This window comes from Eubalaena glacialis, chromosome 2, assembly GCF_028564815.1.
Source record: "Eubalaena glacialis isolate mEubGla1 chromosome 2, mEubGla1.1.hap2.+ XY, whole genome shotgun sequence".
NCBI lineage: Eukaryota > Metazoa > Chordata > Mammalia > Artiodactyla > Balaenidae > Eubalaena > Eubalaena glacialis.
In genome coordinates, this window is record NC_083717.1 from 48,004,808 (window position 1) to 48,019,686 (window position 14,879).

The window sequence follows — 14,879 nt, forward strand, 5'->3', positions numbered from 1 at the left end:
TTTTAGGACAGTGGACAAAATGATCTTTCTCATTTGGCTTACTCCTTGGCTAGAAACACACCATTATTCCTATTCTCAACTTTTTAGTATTTTCCCTGAATGTGTCTTCTGACCTTCTGGCCAACAAAACAAAACAAAACATGAATACGTAAAATTTACCATTCATCAACCAGTTTGAACATATTCCTTTATTACCAGAGTAAAATATATAATGAGCAGAGCCAGGAATATGAAATTATTTATTAGATTTATTAAAATATCTCATTATTCAAGCCCTTTAGGACACATCTGCAAATAAATATGACCAACAATTAAATGTAACATTAATTATATTAAACCTACATTTCTATTCTGTTCACTTTTACATTAACATGTGTCTTTCATGTTTGACTTCCATTTGTTTCTGATATTTAGTAAAATAAAACACATCTTTTAATTTTTTTTTAAAAGTCGTGGTGGGAGGAATTGGAAGATATAGTCAAGACAATTCTGTAGCATGCCCCCTCCTGGGGGTAGAGAAACTCCATTGAGCCTCTCCTTATCTCTCTCTCTCCTTGCAACTTATAAAGAAAAATATCCTAGATGATCTGGGGGGTTCATAGCTTCTTTTTGCTCTAAATCCATTATTTTGGCATAGAAAACAAACATAAATGCATGGCGGTTGTAGCAGTGAGAGTTGAGAGAAAATGTGGAAATTATTTTATCAGTCAGGATAAGCTAGGTTCTGCAGCTGTAACAAATTAGCACTAAAGTATTAGTGGTTTAACTGAACAAAGGCTTATTTCAGTTGCAGGTTGTCAAGGGGATTCTATGCCATGTACCTACTCAGAGGCCCAAGATGATGGAGGCTCTACCATCTATAATCTTGAATTAATGGCATCCTCTGTGGCCATAGCAGGGGAAGAGAGTACTGGAAGGTCTCATGACCAGAAGTAACGTGTAATCTTTCTTCTCGTATCCTGTTGACCAGAGCTAGTCACCTGGCCAAGCATAACTACAAGGAATGTGGGAAATATAGTCTTCTATGTGTTTGGAAGGGAGAGGAAAGCCAGATATTGGTGAGTGCCAGTGATGTCTACCACATTACATAATTCAATCCCTTCAAGAAAACCAAGGACTAGAAGGGGCTTTGTCCTAGGTCACAAAATAAGCCAGTGGCAGAGTCAATACTAGAACTCAGCTCTTTTGATACCAAGTATTATTTCTGCTGTTATTTTGACAGTAGTTAACTCTTTCCTCTGTGGGAATTAATGGCACAAGAATATTGCAGAACTACAGAATATGTAGAATAAATCGTCAAGTGTGAATGAAGAATGATGACCTTGCTGTGATTTTAAATTATCTTTTTCTATCCTGCCTCAGGCAAAGTTTATTTTCTGGTTGTGGCTTAGAGGATTTCCAGGCCATATCTTCTAGTACCATGATGAAGGGAGTTTTCCCTCTCTTACTCAAGCAAATGGGAATTTTTTCCACTAGAAGTAGTAATGATATCCTGCATGTATTGATACTTAGACACAAACTTCACAAATCATTTTCAAGTATCTTTTCTCATGTGCTTTACACATAATGTACCAGAAATAAGGAGGTTGGGTGTCACTGACTTAATTTTACATATACCCAGGGCAATGACATGATATGTCCAAGCTCATATAGCCCATTAATGGTGACCTTGGGACTAAAATTCAAAGTTTTGATTTTCAAAACCAGTACTAGAGCACAAGCTAGTTTGCTTCCATCTTTTTCCTGGTGTGAAAGAAATAATTAGGTTACTTTCTCCAAGCTTCAACAGCTTTTCAGTGGCAGATTGAGGAGCCTAATTTGACTCTTAATCTAGGATGCTTTTGCTAGATTCTTATGTTGAGAAAAATACAACACACGTTGACATCTGGAAGGTGTTACATTGAGCCTCAACTTAAATCTCCAGTGCTCTTTTGAAATACAAAAAAATTTTTGGTCCTTTTGGTTTCCTTAGTTGGGAATAATAATTATAACTAAGACATGGGTTTAAAAGAGTGCCTCTTATATTGCGTGTGCTATATGCATGTTTGCTCTTACTATTACTAAATATTCTGGAATAATCAAGAACAGAGGAGGAAAATGAAACAAAAGTAGTAAATCCAGCTCTACAAATTCTCTTTCTATATCTACTTTCTATTCCTGAAAAGCCATCAGAGTACTGATAGACAATATATGTAATACACAGAAACTTTGCACAACTGATACATCTCCTTGGGTTAGTGAGGTTGCTTTCAGTTGCCACTAATAGAACCTGCGTAGAAGCTGGCTTGATCAAAAAAAGAATGTATTACTTCTGGCAGTGGAAAAGAACAGGGAAGAGCTAAATGTGTAAAGAAGCCCCTAGGAAATTATTTTTTTATCTTTTGGCTCTGCTTTTCTTTGTGTTGGCTTCATTCTCAAGTAGATTCTCTTCAAGTGACAGCAAAGATGGCTACTAGTACCTCAAAGATTATAGCTTCATAGTTTAGGTTTTTTTCTCAGTAGTTGCATCAAACATTTCAGGGTTAACATCCAAAGGTCTTGATTGGGTCACATGCCCAGCCTTGGAAACATCACCATCATTTTGATTGGTCAGGCCTCAGTTACCTGCCAACTGCTGGACCCAATGGGTGGAGTCAGCTCTATTTAAACCTTAAGGACTGAAAATACAGAAAGGGGGTGGTATCTTAACAGAAAATCAAGCTTCTATTACATAAAGAGGGAATGGATGCTGGGCAGAGAAAAATTACAGATATCTATTCTAGTACTCAACTATATCCTCGAGTACTCAACAAATGCAGGAGAGAAAATAGATTATTATAGGCAAGGGTGTTATTTTACGTTGAAAACAAAGAGAGTTATGATGTTAAGGACAGGTGGAAAAATCTGATAGATGAAATTGGATCTCAAGTTACCGTCCTCTCTTTAACACTACTTTTTCCCAGAGCTTTGCACACGTAGTAGAGGTAGATAACATCTTTTACATTTTCATTTCTTATAGAAAAATGTACTGGGGGGAAGGTGTATAGGCTATAAAACAAGATTTTAAAACCTTGTAAGTGATCAGTTTTCTCCAAGTAAATAAACATGGAGATGCTGGTCTATTCTTTAGATAAGATCACTTTTCAATCCCCAGTAAATCCCTGTTATTCAAATGGATTTACCTTTGCTTAATTTGTAAGCAGTGCTGGTCCCAAGCACAACTGCATTCAGAAGAGGAACCTTGTTTCTGATATTCTAATTTTCTATAGATGCCAATTACTGTTTCCTCAAGCCTGGAGTGCAGTTATGGGACAGCCACTTCCTTCTTCAAATCACATCCATTTTTCTGTGTGGGCGAAGTCCATCATTTTCATCCATTTATCATATCTGGTCCATCATTTTCATCCATTCATCATATCCATTTACCATATCAACCATCATATATAAAATATTCCCTAAATACCAATTAAATTCACGCAGATCCATCAACAGATTATGATTGTAAATAAACCCTGCCAACTGATATTTGTACAGCACATTCCTGCTTCCTAAGTTCTTGCATGTAAACCATCTCACCTGATCGTCATGGGAACTTTGGAAGTCAGGCAAGGCAGATAAGAATATTATTATTCTCCTATCAAAAATGATGAAGCAGAGATGGAGCGATCTACTCAAACTGATAACTAATGTGAGTTTTTGGAGTCCAGACCTCAGGTTTTTCCAACTACATCTTGTTATCTGAGTTTGGGTGAGGGCTGTAGTGTAGGCTAGAATGTAAGAGGAAAAACTCAGGAATGAATGAACAAACATTTGAATACTGACTGCTGATTGTTAGTTGTATGACCTTGGGCAAATTTCTTAATCATTTTACCTCAAATTACTCAACTGTATTGTTTTAATCATTCTGTACCTCATAGGAATCTTGTGATGATTAAATGAAATAATTCATGGACAATGCTTAGCAAAAGCTCTGTATGTAGACCGTGCTTCAGTAGTCTAGATATTGTTGTTATCATATATCTCTAAATGTATATTTAACCTGCATTCACAAAGAGAAATAAAGAACTGAATCATTCATCTGGATTGTTCCATGCTTCTGCCTCTATTAACTGCATTTTTCAGGTATGAGTAAAATGTGAGAGTGAATTGCCTGAATCAGTCTTCTACCTCACTATGCTTGCGCCTAATTGCTTGATCTATTTTTTTAATTTAATTTAATTTTTTGAATACAGCAGGTTCTTATTATCTATTTTACACATATTAGTGTATATATGTCAATCCCAATGATCTATTTTTTTTTTCCTTTCTGATCTTCCACCATAAAGCCAAGTATATATTATTTGTAGTCAAAAGATTATAAGGTTAATACTATTTTGCATATTCTAGGAGATAAGTGTAAACTCTGCAATATGATTAAACAATTAAGTTTAGACATATAAATATCACCACCACCTATTGGAGTCTTTTTTTTTTTTAGACTAAATAAGTCTCAAAGAAAGTATTTCTTCCATTTTACTTTGTTTTGAACTTTTGCCAATTCAGCCTGCATTATAGATTTTCTTAGCGTTTGTTTTATAAAAAGTAAACCGATTATTTCCACACAGCCCCAACATGGTTCTTCTATAACACTGACTTCGCATATAATAGCCAAAACATCCATTTCTTTTGAACAGACCCTCATCAGCAGGTGATTTTGTAGAGTAAAGGCAAATGGAAATAGAAAGCGTGTTCCTGAGAAAAGGCAGGCTTTCCTGTTGGTCTTGAGGGTTTCTTTCATCTCAGTGTGTCAGAATTGATGCTCAGCAATAGGGAGCAGTGGCCCATGGGCAGATCCAAATCCCTGCCAAGAGGAGCTTGCGGTCTAATGGTAGAGACAGAGAGCAGGAAATGAAAGACGGTAACTGAAGGATGGAGGCTGTGAGCACATGTATGGGGAGCACCTAGTATAGATTTGGGGGCGGGTTCTCAGAAATGATGACATCCAGGGAGAGGGCTGATGGATGATTGTGAATTAGCCACGCAGGGTTTGGTGTGGGGAGAGAGGAGGCAACTATTCCAGGCCAAGGGAAGAGCAGATGCAAGGACGGTGAGGAGTGAGCAAACTTAGCTGGATTGTGGAGCACAGAATTTAAGGAGGAACCTCGCAGGAGAGAAGGCAGAAGAAAGGGTAGGGATGAGAATGGGGAGAGAGTGTAACAATGGAAACTTCTCCCATTCCTACACCCAACTCCACGAAAGGGGAAATGACCTCCACTGTCCCATTCTGTCCTAGGGGAAAGATGATTGCTTTTAAAACCCAGACTTTCTGGGTATTGAAGGAAAATAACAACGCCTGAGCACTACTATATACCAGGCACAGTTTTAGTTACTTTATATTGATTTAAACAATCCTGTGGTATACGCACTATTGTTCTACCCATTTTATAGATGAGGATATTGAGGCAAGGAGAGTGAAATGATCTGCCCAGTGAACTCAGCTGATGCCTTCCCTGGACTGAAACCCAGGGAGCTTGGCTCCAGGGAATATCCTTTCCACAAGGAGTGCTTGTAGCAGTGAGGTGTCCCATGAGCTGATTCAGGAATGCCTGTAGAGCTTCCAACAGTGCCATAGCAACTATAGAAAACTCTCCTGAAATTAATATATTCATATAAGACATTTACTCTTTTGTTTTTAAAATTTTGGGGCAAGACAATGCTTTAATAAAATGTGCTTATGAAAATAAAGATGTCCTTAAGCTCAGCTTATAATTACTATTGCAAGTTATGGAGGTTTACCATGAAAGAACTTCCAGACACCTTTTATCTTTACTTTTGCTTTTTCTTTAACATGAGTAATGAAACTAGACAGGTCACTGTCCGTTAAAGTCAGTAACACTTCCTGGTTTCCAGGAGGTGACAATGATGACTTTTCTTTGCCTTTTCAGTGCTGCTACACTTTGTTGAACTTCAAGGACTAGGTTTTATTATGACTTATTCAGGATTTTATTTTACTTTGTAATTTTTTAAAGCAAAATTTCTCTTTTTTGTAGGTGGTGTGACATTCTTTTGTCCCCAAATGAAAATGCAGGCTCCAACCATCCCTGAAATGCCTTTTTGAGTGTCTCTTTCAGAAGCTCATACACTAGGATGTTGAAGGTGCAATATGGCTTTTGATGCACGTGTAGTAGCATAAAGTGAAATTCTAGAGAATACACTACATTTTAAAGAAAAAAAGTTAAAGAGGTGAGGCAGATTAAATAAAAAGAAGCTTATTTTAAACTGTGATGCCTTTATCCACGGAGTTTGTTACTGACCTTCTACATGACAGCCTCCGAATTAACATTGCCTTGCTAACATTTCCAGTGCATGCATAACTTCTGACTAAACTCCACTTTCCATTGGGAAAAAGTCATGCTTGTTAACTGTTTTCAAGTTTGGCAGATTTACTCTGAGAATACTGGCCAAAATCAGGTTCAAAACCAAAAACATCATGTAATATTTATATTATCAGAAAAAATGTTTTTATGAAAAATATTTTAAGAACATCTATAGTTCCTGGAATAGTTTTTTTTTTTTTTTTTTGTATTGTTTAATTTTTTGTCCCTGTCAACTAATGTTTGTCATATTAGATCAGGTCATTTGAGCTTTACATCCTATTTCCACTTTCCTTCCAGGACATATGAGCGTGGGCAAACACTTTTTAATTATCCTGATCAAGGGTGGGGGACATATTTTTGCTGACCCCACTTGTAATCAACTGTGATCTTCTAGAAGCAGGTGAATTGATTGCTTTTATCTTCCCCAACTAGTCAGAAGAGTTGGTCATACATTATTCTGCCCTTTTGAAAAATGCAACTCAGTGATTGATTTTATGACTGCCTGTAGCAGCAAATTCCTCAGAATGAATTCTATCAGGTGAAGAAGTATTTCCTATAACTTGCTTTAAATTTCCTTAACATTAACTTCTCCAAGTGGCTCAGTCTCTTGTGGGACAATGTAATAAGGATCTATCAGTTTCACTGCCCAGTACCTATATTTAATGCCTAAGTAAATCTCTTATTTTCCAGCCCTGACTTAGTAATTTTAACTTCTGAAATCTCTCGTCATGAGTGAATCTACACTACTCGATTTCTTGCCCTGCTCTGGAGCTCTGCAATCCCTGAACTACGTTCTTTAAGGTGAGAAAGTGAAAAATGGAGACAATAATGCAGATGAACATGGATTATTCTCCTCTGTAATGCTATGGTACTATGCTCGCTCTTATTTTTTTATCTTCTTGATTTCTCTGAACAAAAAAAAGGAAAATTCATGGAAGACAATGGAAAGTTGCTTTGAAAAATTTTTATCTAGTTCATATTCACATACAGTGCAATGTTCCCTTTTACAGCATTATACAGTTGGGGATTTTTTATCCTTTAGAAAATGACCTAAAGGGGCTTTGACATTAATTGTTCTAATTTCGACATCCCCTGGGGGTGGGGTGAAGCCTTCTTTTTATTTAATAGAATATACATCTATTTCATTAAATAAATGGAGATCTCAAGCGTTAGTTTCTAATGAAATCAAATGATATATAAAATGTCCAACTATACAAACACCACATTTTTCTCTAGATTTTTGCCAAGATATACCTCATCTCCATCTGCACCCCCAAATAATATTATTTCTAGTGTCTTTCTTAGTTATGGAATGTCACTGTCAATTTGGACTTATTTGGTGACAAGAAAACTTGTGTAAGATTTTCAAACCTTAAGTGAAAAAATTATATTTTAACAAAACATATTTTGTGATTTATTTATTGAGATGTATGTGAGAGAGATATGATGCTTTGTGCTTGTTGAGTAAATTGGCTTTGGAATTGTATACTTAAATTGTGGAGGCAGGACCCAGAAGGACCAAAAAAAAAAAAAAAAAAGACACATCAAATTGGGGTACACACTGAGGCAAGGATGATTTTAATTTTGTTTAATTATGGTGTTTCCATGAAGAGGAGATGATAGAGGAGGGAGAGAAAAAGAGGAGGGGAGAGACCACATGGTGGGGGGTATGACAAATTAGGAATGCCTCTGCAGTGATTTTTTTTTGCCCTTTCTCTCATGTTCTTCCCTCCCTCCCTCCCTCCTTCCCTTCCTTCCTCTCTCTCTTTCTCCATATCTTCTCTCTCTTTTACTTCCATCAAAGATTATCGAGCACCTACCATGTGTAAAGACAGAAATAGTCTCTGAACTCAGAGCAAGAAACATGCAATCAAAAAGCAAGTGCATGAAGTGCCTTAGAAGTCATTGTATAGGAACCAACGGAGGGTGGGTAAAGAGCCCATGTCTTAGTTGAGGGGGCTGTGAAGATTTCCTGTGGGAAGCTGTGTTCAAACTGATGCACGAGGGATGGGTGGAAGTCAGACAGGAGAAGAAGGAGTTAGGAAGAGAAAAAGTCATCCATAAAGCAAACAGAGCTTGTGGCAGACAAGCTGAAGGAAGTCCAGGAGGGCAGGAGGGGTGGAGGGCTGGAGGGCAGCAGAGGGGTGGAAGGTTGAAGGGCAGGGTTCTAGGGAAGAGCTCACTAGTGAGGACATCAGGGCTTGGAGTGCCAGTTATTGCTTTGAAAACTCAACTAAGGACAGTATTTGATGTTCTTTTCCCTAAATCTAGTAAAGATTAGATAGAGTTGAAATCATTACAATAAAATACTTTGAAGTAGCTTTAGAACTTCAAAAAAGAGGACCATTAGAAATTCAAGAATACACCAAACCTCCGAATCCCTGGATCCTCCTCCCTATATGGGGACCAGAATATGGGATATGGGCAGCCCTGGGGAACTAGCTGGGTATAATGGCGGTTACTGTATCTGTAAACTGGCAGAGGCTCACCTGGTGTGGAGAGATTTTTTTCTTTAAGGGTACTCCTTTCAGCATCAGGCACATACAACTTAGAGATACCATAGAAAACTCCTTTCCTGATATGTAGTACTATTTTTTTTTAAGGATTTTTTTTTTGATGTGGATCATTATTAAAGTCTTTATTGAATTTGTTACAATATTGCTTCTGTTTTATGTTTTGGGGTTTTTTTGGCCACAAGACAGGTGGGATCTTAGCTCCCTGATCAGAGATTGAACCTACCCACCCTGCAATGGAAGGCAAAGTCTTAACCACTGGACTGCCAGGGAAGTCCCAGATATGTAGTACTTTTAATACTAGCTCTCAAAACTTTTTTTTTTTAGTCAAAACCATGAAAGTCATAAAAATTAAACAACGTTTTAGCTTTCCCATGCAGGGGGAGGATCACTCTGTTGACAATGAGTGGAAATTAAAGGTCAGAGTCAAGATCCCCCTGCCCATCCTCCCACTGGTACAGAAAAATAATTGCAGGGCTCTGACTGCACCTGAAGACAAAAGCCCCAGGGCCCCTCCATTCATCTCTCCATGTCTCCATGACTGACAGGAGAGCAAGGGACGCTCAGCTTCAAGTTGAGAAGAAAATTTGCTAGAATAGGGCTCCTTGGAGCCCAGCATATTTCTGCCTCATGGAGTCATGATTTACTGGACATCAAGAAGGCAATTTGAGCCCGCATCCTTCTTCCAAATATTCTTGATGACTGAGTTTAACATCTCAGTTTACTAGTCTATCTGCTTATATATCTTATTTGATCCCCTAATTTTATTTTTGTTTGGCCTAACGAAGGCAAGTGGTCAGGAGAGATATCTAAGATATAGATGCTCTTTTGCAAATGTAAGAAAGTATTCTGAAGCTTGGTTGGGGAGTCAGTGTAGGGTCCTAGACCATCATTCAGTTTCTGGCCTTAATATTCTTTTATACCAGAAAAAATTAAAGTTGAAACAGAAGTTATATGCCAATGCATTACAGAGCCATGACTCACCCACGTTCTCACAGAGGCAGGGAAATGCTTTGGGTGCAGAGACAAACAGCATGGGACCAGTGTCTTCATGCTTTAGGTTGATATGTTGCTTAAACATTTGAAACCGTGTTTTCCTCAAGGGATATATAGGACAAAACTCTTTTGCTTAGACATATTTTAATACAGTTTGTATTAATAATTAAATTTTTAACTTAAAAGAGATTCTAAACTGAAATTGTTTTATTAAAATACTATCTATTTATCTATCTGTCTATCTATCATCTATATTTGGGGGAGAAGGAGAATAGGGGTCAGGATAATGTGTGTGCTAATTCAGATTCAAAGAGGCCAATCTGATATTTTGAGAGGCTATCTCCAACTTCACGTGACATCACTAACTGAATAGCCACATTTGTGGAATCACCTTGTGCAGGCAAAGTGCTTGTCAGGCAGGGATATCACCATGTCCCCTGGATCCTGGAACACTCCCCAGAACCCTTTCCTGAGTTTTCTACAAAGAAGGGACTCAGAACACACTTGTTGAACTGAATTAAATAATGGAGCGGCACAGCTGGTAGCATCTAAGGATGCTGAAACACTCAACTCCAGTGTCCACGCCTGAACCCTGATACTACTAATTTCTTTCCTGCCTATTTCCTGTTCCAGATGGAAGAATATCCATAACTGGGGTAGTCAACTCAAAATAGCAATGATGACAACAATAGTGCAGTAACGACCTAGACTGAGCACTTACTGTGCATCAGAGACTGTGCCAAGCACTGATTTTCTGTGATCCTTACAGCAGCTGGAGGAGGTATGTTGCTATTATTATTTCTGTTTTACAACCAAGGGAGCTCAGGCTTAGAGAGGAACCGCTCAATTTCATAGGACTAGTAAAGGGCGGAGCTAGAAGTCCAAGTTGGCTACTATTGTCTGATTCTTGATACTGTGCTGTTAATCATTATCCAAACTCAGCAGGCTCGACCTTAAAGCCCAGAAGGTTCTAGAAAATCTAGATAGATTTCCCTGGGCCCTAGCACATCCAAAGCAAATTTAAAGTGGGAGACCTCCCCTTGGGGCCGATTCTTTCCTTCTTTCCTTTGTCCTTCCTTTCTTTTCCTCACAACTCTATTAAGCTGTGCCAGGAACTGCAAGACACTTGTGTTGGTGTGGGAGAGCGGAACGAGAAAGACCCTGCTCATTTTGACCCTCTGCCCTCTTCCTGTTCTTCCCACAGGACTGATGGGCTAAACAGTCTTAATACCTGGCTGTCACCATCCCTTTGGAAGACTCCAGCAGACCCACATGTCCTACAGTTCAACTTTTCAAACCTACCTCTTTGTAATTCCTAAGTAGAATTCTGAGCTCTGTTGTCATATTTCAGTTTTACAATTACTCCAAAATATTTTGATCCAAATGTGCCCTTAATGTCGTGCTTTATTAATGCGATATGACTCATATTAGTGACTGCTTGCTTTTGAGCCATATGCCCTGAATAACTTATCGGGTTTCATTGTTTACCCTTAGTTTAAAAAAAATTCCATATGCTCTGACCTCATGACACCTAAACCCCGCTCATGCAGTTAAAACAGGAAAACTATAGTTATCTGATATCATGAAGGTAAATCAGCTGGTAGAAACACTCAAATGTTTCCTTTTCCACTGGTGTGAGGGCATTGTGGGAGTCATAGATTATTAGTCAGGAAAGCATAGGAGAGAATTTTTGTTTGTTGGTTGGTTAATTTCCAGAATAAACCCAATACAAACATACAGCTACAGCGCTCTTATTTTTCATTGTTAACACATATAATTATGTCATCCTAGAAGAATTGCCCAAAGAAATAGAAAAAGAATTACCATATGGATTGCTTAATGGCCCTCTCCTGCCTGCCTGTGGAACTGTCTGAGAAAGGAAAATACGTGAGCATTAGTCAGGCCCTCGGGGTGAGGAGGCTTCTCGCTGTGAGCAGTGCCAGGTTAGCCTGGGTGTCTGTGGAGCAGGCTTTGGCAGGCTACCAGAGAGAGGGCATTTCACAATCCAGGACTTACCCCAGAGGATTCTGAGCCAAAAAGACACTGTTGAGGGTCAAGGGCTAGAGTAGAGTGAGAGAATTTATTCTGTGGACCAAAATCCGCACTTAAAGACATTTCCTTTCTAGTTTAGGTTTCCTTTTATTTTATCTGCTGCACATTTTTTTCTCACCAGATTTCACAACGTACGAAATCATTCTGTACCTGAGTGAACTGTTACACAAATTCATCACTAACGAATATACTGGCTATACGTGTGTGTGGGGGGGTGGTGGTGGAAGAGATGCTGGTTTTTGTAATAAGATATAATAATAATGAACTTTTACTGAGCACTTTTACCAAGTGATGTGCTAAGACATGCATGAGATATCTCAGGTAATGCTCAGAACCCTAGAGTCTGGGTACTATTACCAAGTTAATTTCAGTTGAGGAAATAGAAGCATGGAAAGGTTAAGTAAGTTGCCTGAGGTCACAGAGCAAGTAAGTCACGAAGGCAAGGCGTGAACCTCTGTAGCTTGATCAAGTTCATGTTCTTAAGAGCGACTCTTTGTTCCTCCAAATGGCCCCAGCTCTTGCCTTGGTGTCCCCCAGGATTTGTTCTGGTTCTCCATATTTGCTAGGGACCTATTGTGTTAACTAATATGTACTTTAAAACTCCAAGAAACACATTGGATTAGAAGACAGTTAGGCAATTTCTTACAAAACTAAACACACTCTTCCCATATGATCTAGCAATCACACATTCCTTGATATGTATTCATATGAGATGAAGATTTATGTACACACAAAACTTTGTACATGGGTGTATATAGCAGCCTTATTCATAATTGGCAAAACTTAGTACTTGTCAAGATGTCCTTCAGTAGGTGAATGGATAAACAAACCTTGGTACAACCAGACAGTGGAATATTATGTGAAAATAAAAAGAAGTGAGCCATGAACAGACATGGAGGAAACTTACATACACTGCATATAATTCCAACTATATGACATTATGGAAAAGGCAAAACTATAGAGACAGTAAAAAGATCAGCTGTTGCCAGAGGTTTCATAGGGAGAGAGGGATGAATAGGTAGAACACAGGGGATTTTTAGGACAGTGAAACTATTTCATATGATACCCTAATGGTGGATACATGTCATTATATATTTGCGAAAACCCACAGGAAATACAACACCAAATGAACCCTAATGTAAACTGTGAACTTTAGCTAATAATAATGTATCAGTATTGGATCATCAATTGTAACAAATGTACCACACCAATGCAAGATGGTATTAGGTGGGAAAGGTGGGGAGGGGTGTGAGGGGATATACAGAAACTCAAATTTCCTATAAATCTAAAATTCCTCCAAAAAAAAGTCTATTGATTTAAAGAAAGGATGTTGGTGAGTTTGGATGGGAGGGGCTGGGAGATAGGACTGGAGGAAGAGTTTTTACCCTTTCCTACCTTTTACATGTCGATTTAAAATAAATTAAAATTTAAAAACCAGTAAAGGAAAGAATTCTCAACTTTGGGCATGATCCTGAGGCTATGGCTTCAAGTTTTGTTCTTTTTTTTTTTTTTTTTTTTTTTTTTAGTGTTAAACCAATTCTTTTTTTTTTTCTTAAACACTGTTTTATTTTTTAATTTATTTTTTTGGCTGTGCTGTGTGGCTTGCAGGATCTCAGTTCCCCAACGAGGGATTGAACCTGGGCCACTGCAGTGAAAGCCTGGAATCCTAACCACTAGGCCACCAGGGAATTCCCAAGTTTGGTCCATTTTAAATGATGGAGTCTTGGTCTCCTGTGTTCTTGATGCAATAGAGGAGCCATGCTCAGGAACAACCTATTTGGTCAGAAGGTGGCTGGAGTAGAGTCAAAGGGTGTTAGGTTGGGAGTTGCTATAGGTCTTCGTGCTGCCTGCTCTGACCCTGCTCAAATCTGCACATTCATCTCTTCCTCAGAGATTCTTGGGAGAGCCCATTCTGGTGGACCAGTTTGCACCCTGAGCTTGCTGAGATGAGACAATGCTTGGGAGAAAGAAGAGAAAAGAAGAAGGCAAGGGGGAAAAAAGAACAAAGAAAGAGACAAAGGAAGGAAGGAAGAGAAGGAGGGACAGAGGGAGGGAGGGAGGGAGGGAGAATAATTTCGGTGGGCCAATCCGAAGGCTGATATAGCTTCCCACTAAAGGTTTGGTCTTGGCAAGTGATGCTGGAGAAAGAAGGAAGGGTGTCTTCAGATTTTCTAGCAAAGAAGGCTGGAATTTTTCCTAATCCCTCTCAACTTCAAACCTTGGAAAGAGCATTAAACCAAAAAGGAGACTAGCTCATGTCTGTCGCCATTTCCTGCATATTCACCACCAGGCCTGGTTGATGCCATTAATCATACAATGTGTCCATCTGTGTGCCTGTCACCTGAGCTGCTCCCTGTGGTCAGAAAAGCAGATGACAGGCAAATGCCAAACTCCTGGTTGTGTGGGTCTTCAGTGGTGACTCTGGGTAGAGAAGTTACTTCTCTCTGCTTACATTTTAATTTTCATTATTCATTAAATTTTCTAATTTACTCTGCAGAATGAGGCAGTTATGTTTAGAGAGAATGGAATGAACCCAACTCCATTTGGCTTCCTTGCTGAACTGAAGACATGAGAGGTTTTACATATCTCTGGGCAGTTGATATAGTAGAAACACACACACACCAAACCTCATACAATGAATCAAGAATAGGGGTTATCTGAACAAACTAGTTTTCTATATAATCATTCAAGGAATGTTTGGTTTTATATACAGAATCATCTAGGACAAGCATTTTATTTAGTTGTGTTACACATAAATGACTTAAGACTGGAAATTTCCAGTTCTTACCGACTCCCCATCTTCCAGGGAGGTTATACCCATGAACTCTAATATGTAAGGGAATCTCCCAAGTTATGGAATATTATTTTCAACATGAAATTTTATTTCAATATATGGACCCCCAAAAGCCCCAATAAAGTTGAATTATTGACTCGATGTGATGTTCCCAGAAAACCAGGACTTACAGCTCCTTCCCAGGCAGTT

At 38.6% G+C, this 14,879-nt stretch overlaps 1 long non-coding RNA gene across 5 annotated transcripts in view; it reads left to right on the forward strand.

Moving 5' to 3' along the window:
• The window catches only part of LOC133084983 (uncharacterized), a 39,183-nt gene extending 25,249 nt beyond the window's left edge, over positions 1-13,934 (forward strand). Inside the window, exons 2-6 of one of the 5 annotated variants that reach the window (XR_009699510.1) lie at positions 788-1,058; positions 6,009-6,201; positions 7,026-7,136; positions 10,478-10,625; positions 11,049-11,581. This is a non-coding gene — a long non-coding RNA (uncharacterized LOC133084983). Of the gene's footprint in view, positions 1-787; positions 1,059-6,008; positions 6,202-7,025; positions 7,137-10,477; positions 10,626-11,048; positions 11,582-13,787 lie in introns of those variants that run through there. The other 4 variants (XR_009699512.1, XR_009699511.1, XR_009699509.1 and 1 more) reach the window with 4 other exon arrangements.
• Positions 13,935-14,879: the final 945 nt, after the last annotated feature.